The sequence below is a fragment of the Pelophylax lessonae genome, assembly GCF_965119305.1.
Source record: "Pelophylax lessonae genome assembly, chromosome: 1".
NCBI lineage: Eukaryota > Metazoa > Chordata > Amphibia > Anura > Ranidae > Pelophylax > Pelophylax lessonae.
In genome coordinates this window covers 472901832-472918219 of record NC_138768.1, presented here as the reverse complement: position 1 = coordinate 472918219, position 16388 = coordinate 472901832, and positions in this window count along the sequence as shown.

Genomic DNA, 16388 nt, shown 5'->3' with positions numbered 1-16388 from the left:
TGTTCCTGAGGAGAGAGGTGATAGGGAGTTAAATTTATAATCGATAATTTCAAGTGGGAGGGTTTAGTGGTGTGCTCAAGGGAAAATTTGAAGTCTGTGCCTGTGAGGCCGCAAAATGGCCATCAATGGTGGTTTGTCTAAAGGAGGTGGTGCTGGGTGTATTAAGGGATAAAGTATTCAAAGGAGTGAGTGCAGTAGCACCTAGTGTTTGTGTTTGAGGATTAGAAATGGATCCCTGTATCAGTGAATTCGTTGGGTTAGTGTTGGTGGGTAAAGGTTGCAACATCTGTATTGCTTGGAGAGCAAGGCCCCCCAAATAGGGGTCCTGTGCCTCCAAACTATCTTGTGTTAGTATGTCAGCAGATTTATAAATCTGTCCACCCTGAAGACCTCCAGTTCCTGATGATTGGAACTTAGATGTTTCATCAGGTCGCTTTTTGGAGCGCGGTGTATAGTTGGCTCCTTCCTGTTGTCCTCGTTTACGTGGTCCCAAATCAGTTTTTGGTCTGGTATCTTGATTCGATTTAATTGACACTCTAGATCTATTAGATTGTGCAGAAATTGAGGAAGAGTCCGATTCCCAGTCGGTTTCTCTTGATCCTGTATTGGGTATATGTTCACGGGGGCCTCGCGGATAGCGGGGCCGCCTTGAATTATTGGGTCCCGGCCATCGATAGGCATAGCCTTCCGTGAAGGCCATCCTATCTTTTAAAAATTTGGTCTGCTTTTTGCAAATTATATCCCTATTCAGCTTGATCCCATACTTCTTCACCTCCTTCCATCTTGGTTCGTATTGTACGTGTTTCTTTAAATTCTCATTTTTTGTATATAAGGATGATAATTCAGCATCTAATGTAGCCAGGTCTAATTTGTATTGGGATACCAACAGTTGGCATAGGTCAGTACTGCATTTTGTTAAAATGCGTTCCCATAAGGTTCTAAATTCGCTTGATGCGTTATCGAAGGAGGGGAATAAGTGGATTCTCAAGCCAATAGGGCATATATTGGCTTGGATATATTTTAAAATTTTCTTTTTTCTTTTCCTATTGTGCATGTGACTGCACAGCTTCAGGTTCTGGGTGGCTGGTGTCAGCTCTCATGAAACTGCTCAGGACCTAGAGCTGTGGGGTCACGTGAGCACAGGCAGCCTTCAAAGCTTGATCAGTAAATAGTCTTTTTTTTATTCTTTAAAAAGCAGACCTTCCTTTTCAGGTGCAAGGTCCAATGTAAGTTGAATTTATGACTATTCTGACATAGTCATGTAGTTTCAGTTTTTTTTATTGATCCTGGATATTCTCTTGAACGTTCCCTTGAAATGTGTTATTTAATTGGGAAAAGAAGGTGAGGGAATTCATAACATGGTGTTTCCTTACTAACTATGTGCAAATTTAAAATGCTTGTTTGGTGTTTTGTTTTCCCCATATACCAGCCTTTCTTCAACTTAAATACCTAAAGTGGTTGTAAAACCTTACATATACCCAGTGAAGTGACTATCTTCAGGTGATACACAGAGATTAAACAAATCATCCTACATAAGTTGTATCTGTTTCTCTGCAGTCTTCTCTACATCCATTCAAAGCGCATCATTCATAAAGTTTGTTCAAGCTGTCTGAAAATGGGATGGAGGGCTGCAGTTACACTCTGCAGAGCTCAGTGAGGAGAGCTCTGAGAGCTGATTGGAGAGGAGGGACAAGCTCTCCTTCACAAAGCGCACAGGAATATAGCCCAGGCTGTCAATAAGCTGGAAATCCCAACACCTGTCACCATTTTTCTCTTGGTGTCAGGAAAACGTGCCAGAAGTGATTCATGCTGATAGCAGAGGAACAAAGTAGCACACAGAAATGACACTAAAGGCCCGTACACACGTGCAGATTGTCGGCCGAAAAGATTCGGCCGACGACCGATCGGCCGATTTTTGGCTTGTTAGTATGATGCTGCCGACAGCGCACTTTCGACTGAACAGAATCTGTCGTGCAAGCATTAAAATTTTTGTATGCCGACACCAGAACGGCCGATTGTTCGCCAGTCAGTACAGAATTCGGCCGACAGACAGCAGATTTGCAAGACTGGGCATGCTCAGAAAAGAAAAAACACAGGGAAAGTTAACCATTACATGACATCACTTCTGCAGTCGGCGGACAAAATTCGTGTGCAGTCTTTTGCACTTTTCAGCAGACACGACAGCCCGGGGACAAAAGACGGACGATCGGTCGGCCGACGATCGGTACGTGTGTACGGGGCTTAAAGCCCCGTACACACGTACCAATCGTCGGCTGAACGATTGGCCGTCTTTTGTCCGAGGGCTGTCTTGTCTGTTGAAAACTGCAAAAGACTGCACACGAGGGGCTGACCTGTGAGGGGCTGACTGCACACGAGGGGCTGACCTGTGAGGGGCTGACTGCACACGGGGGGCTGACCGCCGCAGTATATGTACTTGCGGCGGTCGGCAAGCGGTTAACATAGAGTCCAAAAATCTGCGTCTGAGGACATACGTATACACCAGATGCAGGTATTGTGGTGGGGGGTGGTTACAGGACAGTTTTGTTGAAAATGTTTCCTGATAATTATGCAGGAACATTAGTGCTAGAAAAAAACATATGTAATATCGCATCCATGTAAATTTTTTGTGCTGCACAAGCTGTTGGCGCTATATAAATCCAGAAAAATAACAACCATTTCTTAAAGAATATAAATCTGTCCCTAATCTGAGTAATCACTTAGCCACTAAATAATAATAAATTAACATATTTGCATTTTTTTTTAAAAAAGTGCTCTTGACATTTAATAGTTTTGTATGATAATTGATATGCAACTTCCTTAATCAATGTCCCCCAATGTTTTTTGTAATACCTTTTCACTACATTTGTATGGGCAAAACACAGATCTATATTAAAAAAAAAAAAAAAAAAAAAAAACTTTTTTTTTTTTTTGCTGCTTAAATAAGTAAAGTAATTTTAAACATAACGCTGGCAACATATGTGAGCAAAACGGTAAAAAAAAGGAAGAAGTTCATGGTGCAGTTTCCTTCCTGCTTTTAGAGTAAAAAAAAAAAAGTTTAACATCACATGAAAGGCTGCAGAAAATAGTGCCGCGATGCACACAGCTTTCGTTTTTATTTCTTCCAATTAGCAGTGTTTTGACATCCAAGAAGCAGTCTTTTCTCCAGTAAGATAAAAGATTATCAATGTCAATGTACTTCGTAGACACCGCAACAGTTTCCTGCCAACCTGGATACATTTTCATTGTGGTATTCTAGGTAGACTAAAGCTATTTGGTGGATCTAATCTTGTCTGGTTCAGCATGGACCATCCAAGATTCGATCAACCTGGGTCATCAGTCGACTTGAGTACAACCAGTAGCTCGGATTTTTAAAATGCGATTATTGCCAACAGGGGTAGCAGATAGCAATAATCACTGTGTTCTGGCAGGTACAGCTCCCTATACCCTCAACCCCCACCCCACACTACCTAGCTGCTTAGAGCTGCACCAGGAATGATTCCTGCCATTACAATGCACACCGGCCTAAATTGCTAGTGTTAATGTAGCCAAAGCCTAGGCATCCTAAAGCAACTTTTTTTGGTAAATTTGTGTGCTTTGGCATCTTATTTGAAGGCGATGTACAGACAAAGCTTGTTTGGCTGTACATCTTCTATGGATCACAGGAGTGCAGATCGTTTTGCACTCCTGTGATCCGTTTTCAGCAGAGAGCGTTCTGAAGTCAGCAGATGTTGGTCCAGGCACCGCATCATCACGACCACAGAGTCGGGATCTGTCTGGTGCCTGGACTGACACCCAGCTCCTCAGCCTCTCAGTTAGCTGCTGAGAGCCTGAGCCGGCCGTTTCCCACCCCTCCACAGCCCAGCGCCCCAGTAAGTGAGGAGGGGGCAGAGTGGAGAGCTGTGACTTAAGCTGGATACACACTATCCAACTTTTGTGGTTAGATTTCCTTCATATTTATCTTTTCTATGTAGTGCACGGGCCTGCTAGATTGCATACAAATTGAAAGTGTTTAGGTTTGACCTCCTATTATATGGTTTTGGTAAGTCTAAAGGAAAAAGTCTTCAGAAAATCTTATAGTGTGTATGGCCCATTACAGTCAGCAGCTCTCTGCTCAGGGAGCTGTCAGAACCGATCGCTCGGCGTTGTTCGATCACTTGGTTCTCAGTGCAAAGGCGGCAGAGGATTGATGCTGCATCCACCTAGGTAGGTAGAACTGGGCAATAACACCAAACCCCCTTACTTCTCTTTTAAATGAATGAGCTGCTTTAACGCAATGCACATTATGCAACATTCGCACGAGCAGCTACAAAGGACAGCCAGACTCCTACAGCAGGGATCACAGATCTATGCAAACAACTGCAGCCAGAAAGCCTGTACAAAGGAATGACAGACTAACAGTAGACACAGCTGTCCATATGTAATCACACATGTGATTACGGACCAAAGATCAGAGTGCATTGTATAGTATTCATTGCGACAACTGTTTGCATTCATCTTTAGTAGGATTCTTGGTGCAGGAATCTGCTTTCATTTGTAATTGCTCATGTGATTGTAGCCTTACTGTGAGAAATAATTTGCAGGCAGTACCACTGGAAGAGATATGACAAGTGTCATCACGTTTTGGATACTGCAACAGTTAGATCGCTCTGAAGTCTTTTCTGACTTCTTTGTTGAAAAGTGTGGCATACATTTATATTCATGCCCCTTTACTCTGATACCCCTAACTAAAATCTAATGGAATCAATTGCCTTCAGAAGACACCTACTTGGTAAATAGAGTCCACCTGTGTAATTTAGTCTCAGTATAAATACAGCTGTTCTGTGAAGCCCTCTGAGGGTTGTTAGAGAACTTAAGTGAACAAACCGCATCATGAAGGCCAAGGAACACACCAGACACACCAGACAGGTCAGGGATAAAATTGTGGATAAGTTTAAAGCAGGGTTAGGTTATAAAAAAAAAAAATATCCCAAGCTTTGAACATCTCACGGAGCACTTTTCAATCAATCATCTGAAAATAGAGTATGGCACAACTGCAAACCAACCAAGACATGACTGTCCACCTAAACTGGCAGGCCAGGCAAAGAGAGCATTATTCAGAGCAACAGCCAGGAGGCCCATGGTAACTCATGAGGAGCTGCAGAGATTCACAGCTCAGGTGGGAGAATCTGTCCACAAGACCACTATCAGTCGTGCACTCCACAAATCTGACCTTTATGGAAGAGTGGCAAGAAGAAGGCCATTGTTGAAAGAAAGAAAGAAGGAGCTCTTGTCAGATGAGAGTAAAATTAAACATTTTGCCCAAAAGCAAAACGCTATGTGTGGCAAAATTAACACTGCACATTACCCTGAACACACCATCCCCACAGTAAAACATGGTGGTGGCAGCATCATGTTGTGTGGATGCTTTTCTTTAGCAGGGACAGGGAAGCTTGTCAGAGTTGATGGGAAGATGGATGGAGAAAAAATACAGGGCAACCTTAGAAGAAAACCTGTTAGAGTCTTCAAAAGACTTGAGACTGGGGCAGAGGTTCACCTTCCAGCAGGACAACGACCTCAAACATAAACCCAGAGATACAATGGAATGGTTTAGAACAAAACATATTCATGTGTTCGAACAGCCCAGTCAAAGTTCAAACCTAAATCCAAATGAGAATCTGTGGCAAGACTTGACAATTACTGTACACAGACGCTCTTCATCCAATCTGACAGAGCTTGGAAATGGGGAAAAATGTCACTCTCTCTAGATGGGCAAAGCTGGTTGAGACATACCCAAAAAGACTTGCAGCTGTAATTGCAGGGAAACGTGGTTCTACAAAGTATTGACTCAGGGGCTGAACACAAATGCATGCCACACTTTTCAGTTATTTATTTGTAAAAAAATCTGAAAACCATTTATCATTTTCCTTTCACTTCACAATTATGTGCCACTTTGTGTGTCTATTACATAAAATAAATTTACCTTTCTGGTTGTAACAAGGCAAAATGTGGAAACTTTCAAAGGGTATGAATACTTTTTCAAGTCATTTTACAATGTATGTGAGTGCATACAGTAAAAGTGAATAGAGAAAATGATCAGAATAAGGGTCCTTTCACACGGTCTGCCTCCGTCGGTGGATTTCGTGCTGCTCAGCAGGAGATCGATACACAGATCCACGCTGAGCAGGCAGGTGACAGCTCCCTCTCTGCTCTGTGTGTTGAGAGGGAGGTGTCAGAGCCCCGCTGCTCTCTATGGGGAATCGGATGAGAACGGACCACCTGTTTGCTTTCATCTGATACGATCCCCTGGACGGATGGAAAATAGGGTTTTCATCCGTCCAGATTTCACGGACAGGATCGGATGCGGATGGCAGCGGGTGTCAGCGGAGATGTCTCCGCTGACATCTGCTGCCCCATAGGGATGCATAGAGAATCCGATCAGATCCGCCTAAAAAACGGACAGGTGGATCTGATCGGATCGTTTGTGTAAAAGAGCCCTAACAGCAGTTACGGGGTAACCGGCAGGATACGGTTGCAAAAGGTTGTAATAAGGCCCTTTTCACACGATCGGACTGATCAGGTCCGCCTGTCCATTTTTCAGGCAGACCTAATCAGACCACCCATTCTCCTATGGGGAGGCAGATACCCACCTGGCATCTGTTTTTAGCGGATCTTGTCAGATCAGACGGATGACGATATGTTCGCCATCCGTCCAGCGGGTCGGATGGGATCGGATAAAAACGGACAGGCTGTCTGTTTTCATCCGACCTCCCCATAGAGGAGAGCCAGGCTCTGACAGGTCTGTCTCTGCACAGTGAGCAGAGACAGACCTGTCATTCGCCTGCTCAGTGGTGATCAACAGAGTGATCCCCGTGAGCTAGCGGAGTCCATCCAAAATGGATCCGCCCCGGGTGAAAGGGGCCTTATATCTATGATGTGGAAAGTACGAAATGGGGAAAGCTATGTTGTTCAAATGTATTTTCTTAGAAAGTAGAATATGTCCTACCGATATAGAGAGCAACTATTATGCGTCTTCAATTTGCACAATAAAGAATGAATATTATTGCACGCTGTAATAATTCAACAACCAACGCAGCAAATCAAAAACATTGTGTAAACCACAACAACTTATAAGGCATACCATGAATACCATAATTAAAAGAGAACAAAGTTGCATATTAGGTAAGCAATTACCAACACTATAATAAGAACCAACTCCTGTTTTTCTTTTTTTTTTTTTTTTTTAACACGTGAAAGAAGAAATTGCAGCTTTTCACCACCATTCTCAGAAGCATCCAGAGCTGCCCTCTGCTGGAGGAAAGGAGAAGCTGGAAGAAGAGGAAGAGAACCCTGCTTATGTTATGGGTAGACCTGGACTTTAGGTATGTATTGGGGATTTTTGCTAAATTAAAATAAAATATAAGGGTGAGGGTTTTGGGGGAGGGGAGCAAAATCCTTGAATGAATAGCTACAGCATATAACTTGACATATATAATATACAAGTAGTTTTGTCAGCAAAACAGAAACTGTATGTTGGCAAAGTATATACCGGTAAGTTATATGTTAAATTAAGGAACACATTTCTTTTTTTTTATGCTTCTCTTTGCCCCAAAATTACACTTACTGTGGTTTAAGATTTCGATTGAGTTTTCATCTCTCCTGTGTGTCCTGAAGTTGATATGCCATAATGGGAAACAACTAAACTAGGGCTACAAGATTGTGGAATTCTCTACCACAAGAGGTGGTTTCTGCGGGAAGTATGGTGGCTTTCAAAAGACTTTTAGACGTACATCTCAAGAATCAGAACATTCAGGGCTATGCGAGATGATTACAGCCACACACACCTACACAGGTTGAACTGGATGGACTATTGTCTTTATTCAACTCACTTACTATGTAACTATGTAAACTGCATATGTACAGAGGCACAGTTTTAGGAAGAACAGGCTGTCAGTAGCAGCAGCCATTTGTGATTGTTCACACAGCCAGTGATAGCCTGTGGTTGAACAGCCATACTCGTAAATAGTTGCTAAAATGCTCCCTCCCCTTTTCTGCTACTGATGCTGCCTAACCTGTGTCAATAAGATGTGCATACTTGCCTAGTCTTAGTCCGTGATCCCCTGTGTCAGCCATTGGCGACTGCAGGGAAGAGGAGGGAGTGCAAATGTCTGGAGTTGCCTTTTGCTTGTGTAGCACCCTTCTAGGTAGGTGCTAGGTAAAAGCATTGTATGCTCCTTCTGCTTATCAGGGGAGCCTGATCTATTAGGTTGCCTGTTGCATGTTCCCAGGTGTGATTCACTGGGTCTGAGGGAGTGTCCCCACTGCATCCAATAAGGGAGCTTGTTGGACGGTGGAGGAAACCCAGCCAGTGACACATTGGCTTTTATGGGAGTCCCAGTCTGAGGGCACTCTTGCAGTGCATCCTGAGATGGCTCATAAAAGCTGGGGGACATGTGACAGGGCATCATTGGCAGGAAGCAGAGTCCAAGGAGGAGGCTGACAGCTGGTCTCTCCTCCTGTTGCATGAGGAAAGTGGTCTTGGGCAGTTGGCCTAGTGAACAAGGTGTGGAGCTGAGCTGCAGAAGATCCAGTAAAGCTGACAGTGGAGCTGCTGGCAAAGTCTTTCCCGGGAAAAACAGTGTCCGTGAGTACCAGGGGACTTGCCAAAGAGTCTGCCCAGGCAGGGAGACCACTCCAGTGAAGTCCGAAGATCAATGGGTCAGCTCACACAGAGTGTCAGATTAAAGGGGTGCTGTATAGAACCCAGAAGAGTAGGGAAACAGGGGGTGCTGAGCAGGCCCGGACTGGGACAAATATAGGCCCGGCATTTTGGACTGAGTAGCCCGCGGGGGGGGGGGGGGGGGGGGTGACTTGGGCGTGGCGTTCGTCGGGATGGTTGATGACAGGATTTAATGTTCCAGGATGTGTGGATTCGATTACGGTACCTTTTTTAGTTTAATCTGATAGGCTGGGTCCAATTTAGATCAGAGCAGCCATATATGATGCTGTTTTTTTTGTCTTACTTTAAATCCTGTTTTGATGGTTGAGTCCTAAAAATAGCATGACGCAGCACAAGATGAGGGTTACTCTAATCAAGGGGTAGACAACTTTTTTGGGCACAGTGTGCCGAAAAAAAGTTTTCAAAGAAATTGGGAGTGCCAGATACATATAAAACAATTTACCTCTGAAGACGTCCCTACGCTCTGACGAAACGCGCGTCAGGTGGAACGCACGCCGTCAAACCCGGAAGTCAGCTTGGAACGCAAACCGCTCTCACGTTACAGACATCCTGTCAGGGTTCAGCAGCAACTAGGGAGACCAGACACATGTAGCTACACATCAAAACAATATAGATAGCCTTAAAGTGAGATTTATTATAGTGAACCACAAAACAAACATACACAGCAACAGTGAACAAAGCAAATACCAGCAAACAAAAACCAACCCCAAAGACACAATAACTAAAGAACCAACTATCTACAAATATATACAATATAAGAGACAAGGGTAACAGGGAAGCAAGGAAGAGGGCAGACTAGACTGGATACTAGGCAGAGAGCAGGAGCAAGGGGTACAGGATAGATCAGGGGATGGATCAGGATCACAGACAACTGGTTCAGGCAGCAAGGAGGCATTCAAAATAGTGACGCGCCTGGGAAAGGGAGGAGCAGCCTTAAATAGCCACCTGGCAGCTGAACACAGTTTGGGTGATCATAGAAGCCTGCTGGCTTCTGGGAGACACCTGCTGGTGGACAATGGAAGTGCAGCATTCAGCCCAGGGCAACACAGTGTCACCAGCAGGGGAACTCAATCCTAACATATTCCCCCCCTTAAGGGGGGAATATGTTAGGATTGCTGCACTTCCGGACGCTCCATAAGGCTCCACCACTGGGGTCTGCAAGTACCCCACTGCCAAGGTCTGAAGGCTGGCTGAGAACCACACTGCCGGGGTCCCAAAACTGGCTGGGTTTCCTGCTGGTCAGATCCCTAAGAAGTCGCAACACCGAAGGCTTACCATTCTTATAAGCAGCCTGTGTCCCAATGTTGAGACACTGAAAGCTACCCGAATGCTTAATGCCCAAGTCCCTGGTCCATGCAGGTACCCTGACAAAAGGGTGTTCCATCACAACTGGACCTCTTCTCACACTGTTAGAGACTGCTCTGTATTTTACCTGCCACTCAGGTCTACCCAGGGCATAGGTTACCCCACTCGGGTCCCCAGATGCACCAGGGATTGCAGAGATGACCCCTGGGTCAGGACAAAGTTCATATGGAACACTGCCTTTTCCCATAGGGCCTCTACTACTGGGGCCGTAACAGCAGATGCAGTTCTCATGTTCAGAGTGGATATCTGGACATCCTGGCCTTAGCATAACAGGATCAGCTGGCTGCGAAAAGAACACAGAATGAGCAACAGTAGGGATCTTAACCCACACAGACAACCCATTTGGGCCACATAACGCTGGAAGTTCAGTAGCCTCAGACATATTAGCAAGTGGGAGCTTAACCCGGTCAACAGAGTCCAGTTTAACAGCAAGGTGTGAATTGACAGAGTCCGGCTGGGCAGCGGCCCCGGTATCAGCAGAGTCCGGCTGGGCAGCGGCCCCGGTATCAGCAGAGTCCGGCTGGGCAGCGGCCCCGGTATCAGCAGAGTCCGGCTGGGCAGCGGCCCCGGTATCAGCAGAGTCCGGCTGGGCAGCGGCCCCGGTATCAGCAGAGTCCGGCTGGGCAGCGGCCCCGGTATCAGCAGAGTCCGGCTGGGCAGCGGCCCCGGTATCAGCAGAGTCCGGCTGGGCAGCGGCCCCGGTATCAGCAGAGTCCGGCTGGGCAGCGGCCCCGGTATCAGCAGAGTCCGGCTGGGCAGCGGCCCCGGTATCAGCAGAGTCCGGCTGGGCAGCGGCCCCGGTATCAGCAGAGTCCGGCTGGGCAGCGGCCCCGGTATAAGCAGAGCCCGGCTGGGCAGCAGCCCCGGTATCAGCAGAGTCCGGCGGGACAGCGGCCCCGGTATAAGCAGAGTCCGGCGGGACAGCAGCCGGCAAGTCACCCGTGGCAGGTTTGGCAACAAACGGCAGGTCCCTATCGGCAGGCGGCAGCATGGAGGAGGTCTGGACACCATCGGCAGGCTTCAGCATGGAGGAGCACTGGATCTCATCAGCAGGCGGCAGCATGGAGGAGGTCTGGATCTCATCAGCAGGCGGCAGCATGGAGGAGGTCTGGATCTCATCAGCAGGCGGCAGCATGGAGGAGGTCTGGATCTCATCAGCAGGCGGCAGCATGGAGGAGGTCTGGATCTCATCAGCAGGCGGCAGCATGGAGGAGGTCTGGATCTCATCAGCAGGCGGCAGCATGGAGGAGGACTGGATCTCATCAGCAGGCGGCAGCATGGAGGAGGACTGGATCTCATCAGCAGGCGGCAGCATGGAGGAGGACTGGATCTCATCAGCAGGCGGCAGCATGGAGGAGGACTGGATCTCATCAGCAGTCAGCAGCATGGAGGATGGCTGGATCTCATCAGCAGTCAGCAGCATGGAGGGTGGCAGATTTGTAAGAGCAGGAAAAAAGTTCTGTTCATTTTTAGGCTTACATACTGGAGTCTTGTGAGCATTTGCATTGTGCTGACCAGAGTGTACTGCTGATGGAAATGTAGTAACAATACTGGGAATAATAGAGTGAAGAGCAGCAGAAGTACAGGAAGAGGCCTGAGATGTTGCTATGGGTAACAGTATTGCAGGGGGAGCCTCCAATGGATTACATACTGAGGAAGACTGGTTACTGGTGGCAGGGTACTGATCTACAGGTGGTAAAGAACACTCAGTAGCAGCTGTGGTTGCTAAGGGTAACAGAGGAAAAGATTCTTGATTTATTTCAGCAGATATAACTTTATGTGACTCATCTAGAACAGGGGATAGGATCTCTGACCAAGCTTGTAGCAGAGGGTAAACTAAAGTCAGTTTGTCTTTCCCTAGTTGCCTTTGCTCCATTATAGCCTGAACAGCAGCAATGCAATCCAACAACACCTGGTGTGAATAGGCTGAATACTGCTGGAAGAAAGAACCTGCACAATATTTCAGCAACCATCCCAAAAATCCAGCCTGGAACATAGTAAATGGAGGAGTGAAAACATCATGGCCCTGAGAGATCGACTGAAATACTAGTTCAGAACAGACCTGAATTAAAGGCTGAACTTGTCTAAGGGAGAATCTGCCCTCAACAGCTAAGGCATGTGCTGTCAGAATGTTTTCAAACAGTTCCTCCTCAGTGAGACTCAGCGCCTGCAACAATGAACGACAAAAAGCTTTATCTTCTGCTGCATGCACACGACTAATAACCTGCACTCTAAGCATCTTGACAACAGGAAAATGAAGTCAAAAAGCAACTGGCTTCCAGCTCCAAAGTGTAGCTGATCTGGTCATAGTGGGCGTCACTATTATGTCAGGGTTCAGCAGCAACTAGGGAGACCAGACACATGTAGCTACACATCAAAACAATATAGATAGCCTTAAAGTGAGATTTATTATAGTGAACCACAAAACAAACATACACAGCAACAGTGAACAAAGCAAATACCAGCAAACAAAAACCAACCCCAAAGACACAATAACTAAAGAACCAACTATCTACAAATATATACAATATAAGAGACAAGGGTAACAGGGAAGCAAGGAAGAGGGCAGACTAGACTGGATACTAGGCAGAGAGCAGGAGCAAGGGGTACAGGATAGATCAGGGGATGGATCAGGATCACAGACAACTGGTTCAGGCAGCAAGGAGGCATTCAAAATAGTGACGCGCCTGGGAAAGGGAGGAGCAGCCTTAAATAGCCACCTGGCAGCTGAACACAGTTTGGGTGATCATAGAAGCCTGCTGGCTTCTGGGAGACACCTGCTGGTGGACAATGGAAGTGCAGCATTCAGCCCAGGGCAACACAGTGTCACCAGCAGGGGAACTCAATCCTAACACATCCATTAGAGGGTTATGTACAGCGTTTTGCTTACTTTTTACCGGCTTTGTCAACTATTTTATTGAATAAACTTGATTTAATGGTACTGCACCATTGGGAGCATGTCCTTCTTTCCCTAAACACCTGGAGAAACCGTGAGGAACCCGCATACCCTGTTTGGGGGATCCCAGCTGAGAGGGATAGGAGCCCAGTAGTTGCCATCATTCTGACCTGGAGGGTCACCAAAGCGATATCGGTTTGCCGTAAGGTAGTTAAGACCCACCTCATCTGGTGAGTTTACATCTTACCCTTAATATCTGCATGATTGGAGATCCTGGTTCATTGGAAGATTTAGCACCAGCACTTTTTTTCTTTGGCACTTTTTTGGAATATTCATCACTGAACCACTTATGAACTATTTTAAACGTCACTCAGCACTTTATTGTTACTGTGAATTGTTGGACTTGATTTTGGCACATTAATTATTTTTATGATACCTATGTCCTAGGGGTACAGCCTTTTTAAAGTTTTACAGAATTTTAGACAACATCCTATTGCATTTTTACTCTTTTAGTCCCCTGCACATATCAGCAAGCGCTATATTATCTCATTTAGTTTGGGATTTCCTATACATATAAAACAATTGTCAACTTCATATAAAGTAACTGCTGTAAACCGCTTGAATAATAGTAAGAAATCAAGTGAGCTTTGCACCTTCACAAATCAGATCAGCCCCAATTCCTGCACCTTCAGACATCAGATCAGCCCCAATTCCCGCACCTTCACACATCAGATCACTCCCAATTCCTGCACCTTCACACCTCAGATCAGCCCCAATTCCTGCACTATCACACCTCAAACCACCCCGATTCCTGCACCTTCACACATCAGATCACCCCAATTCCTGCACTTTCACACATCAAATCACCCCAATTCCTGCACTATCACACCTCAGATCACCCCAATTCCTGCACTATCACACCTCAGATCAGCCCCAATTCCTGCACCTTCACACCTCAGATCACCCCAATTCCTGCACTATCGCACCTCAGATCACCCCAATTCCTGCACCTTCACACATCAGATCACCCCAATTCCTGCACTTTCACACATCAGATCACCCCAATTCCTGCACTATCACACCTCAGATCACCCCAATTCCTGCACTATCACACCTCAGATCAGCCCCAATTCCTGCACCTTCACACCTCAAATCACCCCAATTCCTGCACTATCACACCTCAGATCAGCCCCAATTCCTGCACCTTCACACCTCAGATCACCCCAATTCCTGCACTATCGCACCTCAGATCAGCCCAATTCCTGCACCTTCACACCTCAGATCAGCCCCAATTCCTGCACTATCACACCTCAAACCACCCCAATTCCTGCACCTTCACACATCAGATCACCCCAATTCCTGCACTTTCACACATCAGATCACCCCAATTCCTGCACTATCACACCTCAGATCACCCCAATTCCTGCACCTTCACACCTCAGATCACCCCAATTCCTGCACTATCACACCTCAGATCAGCCCCTGGTAGGCTGGCACTGGCAGCAACAATTTTATTCAAATCAGGATTTCTTCTGCAAATAGGCTGACCTGGCACTGGCAGGCATAGTACTAGGCTAGTTTACTAGTCACCTCACCCCCTTGCAAATCAGCCAAGCAGTCTGAGCCCCAAGTCATGCAGCAGTCTCTTCTTCTTTTTGATGCCTCTGTTAGCATGGTTTTCCAGGGCCATCCACCTAGCCCTGCCCCAGAAGTGGAAGAGATTGAGTGCACCGATGCCCAACCACTTATCTCTCAAGATGAGTACATGGGAGGACCATCGCAGCACGTCTCGGATGATGACGAAACACAGATGCCAACTGCTGAGGAATTCTGAATTGTGGAGACCGACAAGGAGGGCAGGGGTGAAGACTGGGTGGAAGATGATGTGGAGGGCGATGAGGTCCTCGACCCCACATGGAATGAACGTCATGCAGGTTTAGTACATGGGTGTGCGTAAAACAAAGATTATCATTGGAGTTTGTTATAGACCTCCCAGTATTAATGAGGAGGTGGAGACTCAGCTCCTGGCACAGATAAAAGGGCTGCAAGGGCTAGGACAGTGTTAATAATGGGGGATTTCAACTACCCAGACATTGACTGGAGTAATGGCACTGCTGGAACAGTTAAAGGGCAAACATTTATAAACCAATTACAAGACAATTTTATGGTGCAGTTTATTGAGGTCCCCACTAGAACCTGGTAATCTCAAACCATGCAGAGCTTATTAATAATGTTCATATAAAAGAACATCTGGGTAGCAGTGACCATAACATGATTTCATTTAATGTTATCTGTAAGCAAAAAACGCATACAGGAAATACAAAAACACTTAACTTTAAGAGAGCAAATTTTCCAAGGATGAGGGCTGCTCTCCAGGATTTAGACTGTGAGGGAATATTGGCATTGATGAGCACAGAACAGAAATGGGAATTTTTCAAAGACTTTATGCAAACTCACTGCAAAGTATATTCCCATGGGTAATAAGTTTGAAAGGCTAAAAATAAAACCTATGTGGCTTACGGCAAAAGTTAAAAAAGCTATAGATAAAAAGAAAAGAGCTTTTAAAAAATATAAAAATGAGGGAACACTATCATTGTTTAATTGTTACAAAGAATATAACAGAATATGTAAAAAGGAAATCAGGGACGCAAAAATTCAAAATGAACGACAGATTGCAAAAGATAGTAGGACAAACCCCAAAAAATTCTTCAAATATATTAACCGTAAAAAGGTTAGGTCTGAGCATGTAGGCCCTTTACAAAATAATCAGGAGTGGGTGACCGGGGACAAAGAGAAGGCAAATTTATTAAATACTTTCTTCAGCTCTGTATATACAAAGGAGCATGGGGAGCTCATGACCATAATGAGGACGGTATTGACACAGCCCCAAATGATCCACAATGGCTCAAAAGTAATATGGTCCATCAATATTTAGACAGAATAAGGGTGGATAAAGCGCCTGGACCAGATGGCATCCACCCACGCATCCTAAAAGAATTGAGCGCTGTAATTTCTAAGCCTTTGTTTCTAATTTTTAGGGACTCGTTAAAGACTAGAATGGTACCACTGGATTGGCGTAGGGCCAATGTGGTGCCTATATTTAAAAAGGGATCAAAGTCTTTGCCAAGTAGCTATAGACCTGTTGGTTGAACTTCCAGGAAAGACTGCAGGCACTGAACTTATTCTCTCTGGAGAGGAGACGATTGAGGGGGATATGATATCAATGTACAAATACTGTACTGGCGACCCTAGCATAAGGAACAAACTATTCAGAGAAAGGGAATACAATAAGACACGTGGCCACTCACTAAAACTAGAGGAAAGGCAGTTTAATCTTAAAGTACGTAGGGGGTTCTTCACTTTAAGAGCGGTAAGGATGTGGAATTCTCTTCCACAAGCAGTGGTATCAGC